The following is an 11,673-nucleotide window of genomic DNA, read 5'->3' as shown; positions in this document are numbered from 1 at the left end:
CCCCTTTCATCTCTCTCACCATTGGCCGGCGAGCTCTCCTCTTCTTCACGAAATTGAGAAAAGCCCCAAATTACAGTGATTTTCTCATCCACTGCCAGGCTCACGGCTCTCTCCACTCTGAATTTTGTGAAGAGAGATCTCTGGAATTGCAGCGATCAATATCACTGTGTCTTCCTTGAGCCGCGTCTTAATTTTCTAAACTATTGGAATAACCTTTGGTGATGTATCAGTAATGTATAATTTTACGGGAGCAATCATGAGGCCTTCATTGATGATGATAGCGGTGATGGTATATATACATCGATTTATACTCACTTCTCCAAAGGAAACAGGTAGGTGATTTAGTTGTTCAAAATGGAAAATAGTTTTGTGCTAGTGTACTTAATTGCGTTGGTTTAATCTTACTAATGGATATTCACGTCTGAAATACTGTTGGATGAATTGTGAGGTGGAAAATGTGATTGCCTTCAAGTATAGTTTTCCATAGTTGTAAGTGAGAGTTAATTGTTATTATTGTGTATTTTGTTGTTGTTTCTATTCATTAAAGCTTATAAAATTCTTGCAGATTTGACTACATTTCTTCCTTTCTGTCCCTTGCACTCCCATTTCTGGGCAGCAGTTGCCTTCCTGCAGACAAATTTATCCAAATGTTTTGGTATTTTGATGCACTTGGACGCACAGATGATAATCCTTTGTAGCCTTGCAGGATATTATTAGTTAAGGATAATGATTCAATTTCTGGAACATGAAAGGAAAAAGAAATAAAAATGAAATGCTGGCAGAATTTGAACCCATGGTTTTTACATGATAATGGAGATAACAACTGTTGAATCTCATTCAACTCACATGAATACTTTCAGAATCTCATAAGATTATTGATCCCACAATGGTGCCCAGTAAATTAACACCAAGTTACAATAGAACTCACACACCTGGAAGGGCTGCCCGCTGGCTGTTGAAGTCACTGATGATGGATTATGCATCCCTAATAATGTTTTTTATGCCCTGTTTAGTAGTTCAATAGACTAAGGCAGACATCTAGGTTGTATATGAGTATAAAAACAACAGTGGCAGCCATCTAGGTTGCATTTGAGTGCAAAAACAACAGCATCAACCCTTTCGAATCGAAAATTCTAATATTAAAGAGTAAATAATTAACAACAAAAAGAACCACAGAACTGAGAAGCTGCTGCAAACTCGACTGCAAATCCGCTTGTTGGTGTCAGCTCTGTTATTTTCTTCCCAATGGTTGCCATCACCTGTACCCCCACATCATCAGTCCTGCAACAATGCCAAATCCTCCCCATGCAAGAACATCATTTGGAATAATAACCTCAGCTGCAATGGCACTGCCATTAAGAATAGCTAATGCAGCACCTATAAGGCCAATTGCATTTGATACATCATTTCCCCCATGAGCAAATAACATGAAGCAGGCTGATAGAACCTGCATGTAGCTAAAGACACCATACACAATTTCCAGTTGTGTCCCCTTGGGACCTGCAATGTCAGAGAGGAATCCAATATTCTTACTCTGCGAAGGTTCCTCTTTTTGCTCTGCTTGTGATGATTCAGACTTGAGGAGGTGGCCGAGCTGATTGTGGATAATTCTACTGACCAAAAGTGCAACAGTTGTTCTGAAGGTCAAGGCCTGGACCAGTGCCATGGAGAGGTTCTTGCTGAGTGGGAAAGCTGGAAAGGAGATCCCAGTTACACCAACAAAGACAGCAATAGGAGTAGGAGCAGCAGCAGCAGCCTGCCCTGGGTTTGGAGCACTGTAGACAAACTAGAGAAAAAAATAGAAAGAGTTAGAATGTGAATTTCCATTTTTTTACCCCAAAGTGTCTAGGATCCCCTTAGGAATATACGATTGGCAACCTTTGTAGTTTAAGTACCAAAAGATTGAGAAAATACCCTGCAGATGCATTTGTACACAAGAAATGACATTGCTGCTCCCATAATAGGGGAGATGACCCATGATGAAGTTACCCTGGCCAGCGAACTCCAGAATACAGCGCCTACTCCCCCATAAACTAGACCAAACCCAACCATTGCTCCTACTATACAATGTGTAGTGGATACATGCCAACCGAAATAGGATGCAACCTGGACCATTAAATTTGTCAATGGCATGGAATTGGAACCAAAGAATCTTAGAAAACCCTACACTTTTTTTCCTCGAGTAAATTCAGGAGTAACTATAGCTTTGAAAAATGCGAGGGATAAACATAAAGATAAGCCATCCTTGCACATGTGTAAATTGAAATATGTGGCTTTGTAGCATCGGGAACTAGTAGTTATTTAATATATGATATTCTAGTAGCTCTATATCTTTTACACAATTTGTCTACTTAAGACTGAACAAAGCTTAAGTCATGTTGTCAGTAATAGAAGTTATTCCTAAGCTGGTTGGTAACCTGAAACATTTTGAAGGTTCCTTCTCATTCATGTGTATCATATCCAAGTATCTCATGCAACCACTTGTTGACCTCCAGTTGAAATTGAACCCCCAATGTGAGCTGCTCTCTTCTACATCAATCAGATCTTGAAGCTAATAATGGTTCCTTTCTAGATTCAGCAAATTCTAACATGCTTTTAGGGAGTGTAAGATGGTACTCTTGAGAATAAGAACATATTAATAATAATCATAATAATAAAATAAAATAAAAAGAAGAATATTAACAATGCCAAACTTAAGACTGAAGTAGTCATCATTCACAGATACAACTAATATGAATAGCAGACAAATCTCCACATAATATGACCTTGTCTAATAGTAATCCTAACTTCCTTCTTAATGAGTTGGTTGCAGGCCCATTATCTAGTCTCACTGCTATTACCTAGTTGCACAACATATTCAATCAACAAATAAATATGAATAATAATCTTTGCCATATATGACTTTGCAGATGACACTTAGGCAAAGAGCAGACACCCAAGAATGGAGTATTCTCATCCACGATGAACTAATGTACAATAAATTCATTCTAGGGAGTCAAACATTTTCCCTTTATATTTTTCATCATGGTGGTTAGTCCGCCATCCAAATGCAATTTTCATCATTTTTTAGGTACTATGGTGGAAGATGAAAATGGTTAGCAGGTACTTAATGAATGTATTGAAGAAGATAATGGCAGAGGATCAAGGGAATGAACCTGTAACCAGGTACCAGCAGCAGCTACAGAAGAAAGCAAACTCGCAAAGAGCAATAAATCCTTCCCCTGAAAAGAATTGACCACAAGGATTCCTTTCTGCATAGTACCAGTCACATGGGCAACATCATTAGCTCCAATGTTCCAGGTCATGTAAAACTCAAGCAACAATGTTATATAAGAAAGCAATTTAATCTTCAGTGCTAATTCTAGCCCCAAAAATGTCGTGAAGAAAGGAAGACCAAGAGCAGCAAAGGCTATGCAGATAGAAATTGCAGAAGCTGTGTGGGAGGAGTTGTTGAAGGCCTTAGCCATACCAGAGAAGTCATGAACATAAATTAATAGCTGGAATAACACAACTGAATAACATGGCATTAGATGGATCTCATAGTTTGCACTTGTTGTTCCTAAATACATTGAAGCTAATTATTAACTTCCTGTGCGAGTCTTTAGCTCAAAATGGAAGAGCATCTAGGTCTTCCTAGAAGATGATGGTTCAAGCCCATCAAGACTCATTGACTCATTTTTAGGTGATTGGCGACTTCCCATGCATGGCTTGTATTCAGTTGATTTAAATTATGTCTTACTAGAAGTTAAATCCATTTACTCAATCTCCAAACAAGGAAAACTTTCACACTTCAGAAACAAAATCCAGCATCGAAGACCTTACGTTTACAATGTCAACCACTTTTTCCATGGCTTTGATCAGATGAAACATAAATTAACAGCTGCAACTACAGATTTGTATAGACCATAAAATCTTTGGAGATTTAAGTTTGTGCTACCTTATCAGCAACTGGTCGTGTCTGAGTGAATTGACTCGCCTTGATCTCCGCCTAATCAATTGGGGAAGCAGGACTTGTGCCTGAATCTTGCTGGACCTTCTACTTTTGTATAGCAACACAATATAATCAGGAAGCAATCAATATGTCAGCTAAGGAGGTAACGTTAAAATACAGAGGAGATGATCAGCTGAACTGGTCAGCTAGGCAAGCAAGATGTGTTGAACTGAGATTTGCATTTTCTGTTTCAACCTTTAGCAACTAATATAACATAAACCGAGTCTTTTCCCCTAGGAACAAAACAGAGTCTTTAGCAAGTTTATATGAGTCTTGATGGATTTGAACCATATCATCTCCTAGGAACAAACCCAGGTGCTCTTCCTAGTTTGAGCTAAAGACTCACCTACATTTCAAAACATGTTAGTTAAAGTCTATGACAAAAAAATTGTATGAATTGCACAAGGGCTGATGTATGATTTACAAACCAAACAGAGTAAAATACCAATCATAGTGAAAAACAATTGAATATTAAAACCTACCAACAGTATTACAATTCAAATGTTAAAATTCTTAAAACCCATTCTGCAATCATGTCTTATATTAAAAACTATAGAGTAACCCTAACTTAGACCAAACTTTGGAGTGTTGTTTTCAGCTTGCAAGATTGTATTTGGTTCAACAACTGGATCCGCCATTAAAGTAGTAGGTGCAAAGGAGGAGACAACCTACGAATCAAATGGATCATCATCATTCACCTATGCAAATTTTCAAATACAATATCTCAACATATACTTCTTCAGGTGAAAAACAATACCTCGATTACGAGGTCCTGGGAGGAACATATATTACGTATTGACTCATCTAATGGCCCTTGAGACTGTAAAGTAGCAGACTGTTAATGATAAAAATGAAGCAAAGATGTTAAAATTAAGAAAATCAAGATGAGCAGAAAGTACCAGAAGTAGATCCATGTAGCCAAGTTTGTTTGCACTTGTTTGAGTTCTGTCCGATTGATTCAAATTTACTATATCGCATGCTGTGGAGAGGGCTATAGAAGCATTGGATGAACTTGGCCTTTTTTTTCTTTCTTTTTGCTTGTGTTTCATTCCAAGGTTTTAACCGTTTACTTGTTGTAGAGCTTGTTTTCTTCTTCCTCTCTTTCTTTTTAAGCCCTTTGCCAATATTCAGATTAAGATTATCAGTTTCTTCATCTAGATTTGTATTTGGGGTACGCGTGACAAGATTGTCCAATTGTTTACACAAATCACTTGCAATATTGTTGACCAATATATATCCCTTGACTGAATTACATGCTTGTGAGGCAATATTTATTAGTTTTCGACAAAGGATCCTATAACGATGTGTTGAATCCAACTTAGGATCTTCCTCAACTTGTATTCCTTTACTATTTTCCACCACCATGCTTCTTGCTTCACGTGTCCATCTGTTCAAAACATATGCTTCTGGAATAAACTTAATATCTAATCTCTCAAAAATTTTCAAAGCATGAGAACACAGGATGCCAAAGGTCTCGAATTTCCTACAACTACAACGAACAATTGATTCAGATGGATTACATTCAACGCTAAATTCCACCTTCAAATCAGAAACACTAATTACATATTTATGCAAGCTATCACTTTCATCCTTCCACTTTATGTAGCAAGAACCAACCCATGTATACTCATTGTGGAATTCATCAAATATGTAAGGACTGTATATTTTTGCTGCTTGAATCATGATGGGTGTTTGAGGAAATGAGTTCCTTAGGAGCTTATTTCTTGCCTTAAACTCAGATTTCAATTTGTTAGCTCGTTTATCATTGACTACTCCATCAAAACTATTTAAAAACCGAATGATGTCCAAAGTAGACTTCATACATTTCTTCAAGTCAGCATTTATACTTTCACTCACTTGGGTACTCTGTATGCCTCCTGTGAATGTATTCTTCATATAACACTTAGCCCACTTCTGTTTAAGTCCATGAATACGATCTAACCATGAGCCATTTTCAACCTGATAGTGACACCTTAATTGTTCCCATGCAGTTCCGAATTGTACTTCATCATCATATTGATATACACATTTCTTAAAAACTGAAAAGAAGCTTGATCTGTCCTTCATTAAATTGCCTAGATGTTTAATTCCATTCTGCATTAAATGCCAGGTACACAAACCATGCCATGTCTTAGGAAATACTTCAGATATTGCATTTGCCATTGCAACATCCTGATTTGTAAAAATCGTTATAGGTTGTTTTTGCCTATGAGTTGCTAAGAAAGTCTGAAACAACCATTTGAAAGAATCAATTGTCTCATCATACAAAAGTGCTGCCCCAAATATAACGACTCCTCTGTGATGGTTAAATCCAGAAAAAATACCAAAAGGTCTACTCTCGTTGTTTGTACCAAATGTTGTATTAAATGTAACCACATCACCGAATATTGCATAATCTATTACCATTCTTGTGTTAGCCCAAAATAAATTTGTAATATGTTCTTCCATATCCAACTATAAACTATAAGTAAAAGAAGGATTGAGCCTTGTTTGGTTTGCAAAATATCGTAACAAACCCCCTGCTTCACCATAACACAAGTTACGTTGACGTTTACTACGGAGATAATTGTAATGATCTACTGCTGTAAAACCTAAACTTTGCATTCCACCTGCTTGTTTACTCATATACCGTAACATGGCTTTATTTTCTATGCCAGAATTAGTGCCCAAATCAATCTCATATGCCTGTACTTCTGAAACTTTCTGTTGTGACCGCATCATGTGAGTGGTAGATGGTATATAAAGCTCACGATTGTGATCTTCAACAAAACTATAGCATTCGAATATCCCATTTTTCATAATTTGTATTGCCATATGAGCAGGACAATCAGTTCTCGTCTCCGCTCGACAATTAGTTATACCAATAGCACGCTTGTCCTTTTGCCGATTGCCTTGTTTATTGCATACGAATCTCCTTGAAGTTATAATTGATTTATCTTTTTTACTTCTATTTACAAAACCTCTTCTGACACTAAAACCCAAAATTCCTCCATAATCATTATAAAAATTAAATGCCTCATTTTCAGAATCAAATTGCATTCCAATCTTAGGCTTACTTTCATCATATAGACCTATATCTTTATCCATTAGATTATCCATAACCCACCTGAACAATAACCATGAGAAGAAAATTATCGAAATAAATATTTGAACTATAAAGTATACCCAAAAAAAATAACCTAGAGAAAAAGACAAATTCTCCTTGGAATCGCATTTAATTTAATACAAGAAGTATTACTACTACCAACAACATTTAATTTAAATCCTTGGGTCAAGGAAAATTTTACAATCTCTTACATAACTAGTCCAGTAAAAAAGGTCCAAACTTGTTTTCAAATTACTCGGGTAAGGTGTTGCTCTGAAAAACCTGCAACTATTTTTCTTTACTTCTAGAAGGTCATATGAAAGGTGTTTTTTACAAGAATTTTGCCCAGCCGTATCTAACTGTTAAGACCTACAACCATTCTTCTCTACTTCTAGGAGGTCATATACAAGGTATTTTTGAAGAGAATCCTGCCCAGCCATCTCAAACAGTTAAAAACTACTAAAACTTTTTGATCGAGTCTTTTCTAACCCTGAGGGAGACTCCACCCAAATTTCATATTTATCCACCCAGTGGGTTGCCTTAAATTATCATGTAACCCTTCAGTCCTGCTTCTACAAGAGTCCTCCTTAACTGGATATTAAACAACCTGATTTAGTTGCAACTTCCAACATATAATCTACACTACAGTAACTTGATCACCAAATCAAACCATTAAATCCTGGCTTTGTCCTAACTCTACCTTTCAATTAGACCTCACACTGAATTCTTGCTTTCCCAACCTTACCAGTTCATACTAGATCCTGAATTTTGACTCCTCTTTGGTTTTCTACCAAGCTTTCCCTATCTAATATATCCTCAGCTGGGGGCCTTCCAAACAGATAAAGATAAAAACATAAAAACAGAATTGTAAAAATCACATACATATGACACACACTTATCTAACATTGATTTAAAATCACTAGAGAACTAAGGGGAGTAGATAACAGAAGTGACTCGTGTAATATATAAGAATGAAGATGAACTGAGTCAAGTTGTACCATAAGTGGGAATTCTATGTAACAAGCAGCATTCTAATATAAGACATCATTCATTACTGGAAAAACTATGTCATTGTTCATTCTATGGAAGTTTATGGGCACTCAGGAGTCATTGAAAATATGGCTTATTTCAGAGCTTTTGGTAAGTTACACTCACACAGGTAAAAGGTTCAATGCCAAAGGAGATCGAGAAGCTGCAATCCCAAGTGAATTGCTGGGGTTGAGAAGCTAAAATCACAATAGATGGATAATGTTTTCACTTGTCCGTTTGATATCATGGTTAATATATTGTTTCTTCTCATAAAATCTATTCTTAATGGCTTTGAAGACTGGTTAGACTTCCTGCCCTTTTCCAGGTTTGATTCGTGGAGCACAAGAAACAACAAAGACTGTATCAGTTGTCAACCCATAATCATATATAGTGAACATCAAAAGACAAGAAATATCCAAAGAAACACAGCAAGCAGGAGCAGAGGAAATCCAGATTAGAACCACCTTGCCGGTTCTAAATTTTGATGCCAGTCTTGCCTGGTCAAGTATTATGAACTACAATCCAATTTTATACTCTTCTATACCCAAAAGAGAAAAAAGAAGAAAAAAAATTCAAATTTTATACTCCAACCCAAGCAACCACTGGAATTATTGCTTTCCACGCATAGTCAGCTATGGTTTTTCTGCAAGACGATATTCAAACCTGAAGAGTACTAACCCAGCAACCCATAGTGTAGGTTCTCAAGTTTTTGTCACCTAATAATCACAGATATTCTTAAATTCGGGGGCTACTACTGTTCTCCGAGTATTGTATGTTTTCAACTGAGGTTTTTCATGGCGTCCGCTTTCTTTTCATCGATTTTAAACCAGTTCCAATGTTCGAAAGATATTATCAAACACCAAATCCTCAATGAAATTAAAGCTCTAAGAATTTAGTTGAGTAAAAATACCTGTCAAGTATCGTTGAAAAGAAGAAAACAAAAAGGGTAGAAATCTTCCACAACGCAATGTGAAAATCGCAGGGCTTTTACCGCATCACCAAAGGTTATTCCAATAGTTTAGAAAATTAAGACGCAACTCAAGGAAGACAGAGTGATATTGATCGCTGCAATTCCAGAGATCTCTCTTCACAAAATTCAGAGAGTGGAGAGAGCCGTGAGCCTGGCAGTGGATGAGAAAACGCTGTAATTCAGGGCTTTTCTCAATTTCGTAAAGAAGAGGAGAGCTCGCCGGCCGATGGTGAGAAAGATGAAAGGGGGCTTTTTCAGAGTTTCGCACGGAGGAGGAGACACTGAGTCGCTGAGAGACGGGAACGGAAAAATCGCAGATCATTCTGTGTTTTTTTAAATTTGGGGAAGAGAGAGGAGAGAGAATATAAGGATGGGTTTAAAATTGGGGACCATTGGATTGCATAATGCCACGTGGTATAATCTTAAGAAAGAATTACAGGGAATTGCAGGGAAGGGAATTGCAGGGAAGGGAATTACAGAGGATGTGAATCCAAATTTGACACCCTTAGTTGGACAATTGGATCTCTCATGTTAGATTTCCCCACAACTTTTTTTCTTTCTTTCTTTTTGAATGAGTTTTCTTTATTGATTCATTTGTAGACAAGGTACACGAACTTGTCGAGTATGGATGATAATAATATACACAATTTTCACCATTTATTTTGTTTTTTTGGAAGAAACAGGATTTGGGCTATTAGTTCCGGAGAAAGTCATCTCCTAACTCGTGCCAGCTTACACTAAGACTTTTAAGATACAATTTAATCTAAAAGAACATATTTTATACAAATTGCTCTGCTCCATTGGATAGGAAGAAGAATTTTGAACACCCAGGTGAGGCCCACAGAGAAGTGGGGCATGCATTTTAACTAAAGACGAAGATTGATAGCTTCACCACCGTAGATTGTTGCGCAGCTGTCATTTGGTTATCTGTTGATTCCAATTTTCTCATTGGGTCCCACAAGGCGACGTTTAAAATTTAAAGAAGAGCAAATTGCTACTGTTTCTCAATGTTTTTGGAAGTAAAAGAACAAATGTGACATTTACAAGAATGGCTGTTATCGCCATGGAACGATTTCTCGTTCGTTTCGCCCGGTTTGCCTGGTGGCGAACTGGGCGAAACAGCGAGATATCGCCGAAAGTTCGCCTGAAGTTGACGGTGGAGTTCGTGGATTTCAGGTTTTCAACCTTTGGATCTCGACGTACTGGGAAAGCCTTGACGAGCGACGGCGACGAAGAAGATGGAGCGTCATGGAGCTCAGTTGCAGCTTTTTCAAAAACTGTCGAGAAAAAGTTCCTCTTCAACAAGTAGTTGCCATCCATGAATATGACGATGACAAAGACAAGACTTTTGCTCTTAGCAGGCGGTTCAAACCCGCCATGGATTGAATTGAATTGCAGAGAGAGGAAGAAAGACCCAAAAAAAAAAAAAAAAAGGGAAATTTCAGAGTCTTCCGAGAAATTTTCCTTGTATCTTACCGACAGAACCAGAAGGAAGAAAGCTAGAATTCGAAATGAGCCACCTCTTCCCTTCTTGGTTTACAGTAACTCTCATGAACCTCTTATTTTCTACTTTTTATTATTTCTTGGTCGACTTGTGAGTTGTGACCTCTGTTTTGGAAATCAGAACGGACAAAGAAATGGCTTGCCGCAGTGGATCGATTGCGAGGTCGTTGATCTCTCTTCCTCATTTCGGTCACCACAGCTGCTACCACGCCTTCATCCTCCACCACTCAGTTCTCCTCACCTGCAATCTCGCCGGAGAGATCTCCAATCCAAATCAGATTCCGGGAATCTCGATCGCTGCAACTCTTTTGGCCGAAGTTCCGATTGTTCAGGCTTGTCTCTGTTGTGTTCTTTGACTCAGTAGGTCACTAGGTCGAGCTTTGTGGAGGACGGTGGTTCCCAAATATAGAGAAGAGCGGCGATATTGCTTCTATTTCGCTGAATCGCCGGAATTTCGTCGATATTCTGGCGATATTCCGGCGACATATTGTAAAGTCGACTTCGGTGTGGGTTTCGGTTCGCCCACCACCGAGATGGGCGAAATTCGCCGAAATTTCTTTCCATGGTTATCGCCGCAAAAGTGAGCAGGTACTCATTTACAAGTTGCTTTCCAAATCATCAAGTTGGTAATACTAGTAAGCCATTCTTTTTTCTTCTTTTTTCTCCGTAGATCACACTCGCTCTGTCCACTGTCCATCTGTAATCGAAGAGCTTCTTCACAGCATATATATCAGGAATCCAAATTATCATTTGGCAGAAACGTCATCACAAAAGTGGAATGTAATACTAGTCAAGTCATTCTTTTTTCTTCTTTTTTCTTCGTACGTAGATCACACACTCTCCGTCTCTATCCATCTGTAATCGAAGAGCTTCTTCACTTCACAGCATATCAGGAATCCTGGTGGGTCAGGCTAGCCCAGGGCGGTGAGAGGTTATTGGTCTTTCACACCAATGCATGCGTGCATAAACATCCATGTAATGAAAATAAATCAAGAAAGCGATCGTAATGAGAATCATCGTCACGTTGCTAATTGCTATACTGACCTGGGACTACCATTAACCCTGTGTCTCTTTCATTGATCGATCTCCTAACTT

At 38.0% G+C, this 11,673-nt stretch overlaps 2 pseudogenes across 2 annotated transcripts; both read right to left on the bottom strand.

Annotated features, from left to right (window-relative positions):
• Positions 1 to 1,154: 1,154 nt before the first annotated feature.
• LOC148999041 (inorganic phosphate transporter 2-1, chloroplastic pseudogene) lies at positions 1,155 to 3,467 on the bottom strand (annotated as a pseudogene). The gene is made up of 3 exons (XR_016171049.1): positions 3,156 to 3,467; positions 1,915 to 2,106; positions 1,155 to 1,786 (listed from the first exon to the last, which is right to left on the bottom strand). The product of XR_016171049.1 is annotated as an inorganic phosphate transporter 2-1, chloroplastic pseudogene (transcript).
• Positions 3,468 to 4,762: 1,295 nt separating this feature from the next.
• Positions 4,763 to 9,361, bottom strand: LOC148999040 (protein FAR1-RELATED SEQUENCE 5-like; annotated as a pseudogene). Its single transcript, XR_016171050.1, has 2 exons — positions 4,891 to 9,361; positions 4,763 to 4,811 (listed from the first exon to the last, which is right to left on the bottom strand). The product of XR_016171050.1 is annotated as a protein FAR1-RELATED SEQUENCE 5-like (transcript).
• Between the last annotated feature and the right edge of the window lie 2,312 nt (positions 9,362 to 11,673).

Source organism: Hakea prostrata, unplaced genomic scaffold (genome assembly GCF_041222555.1).
Source record: "Hakea prostrata isolate BN-2017 unplaced genomic scaffold, UWA_Hpros_2 contig_61, whole genome shotgun sequence".
In the NCBI taxonomy this organism is placed as follows: Eukaryota; Viridiplantae; Streptophyta; class Magnoliopsida; order Proteales; family Proteaceae; genus Hakea; species Hakea prostrata.
This window is presented reverse-complemented; position numbering and strand designations above follow the sequence as displayed.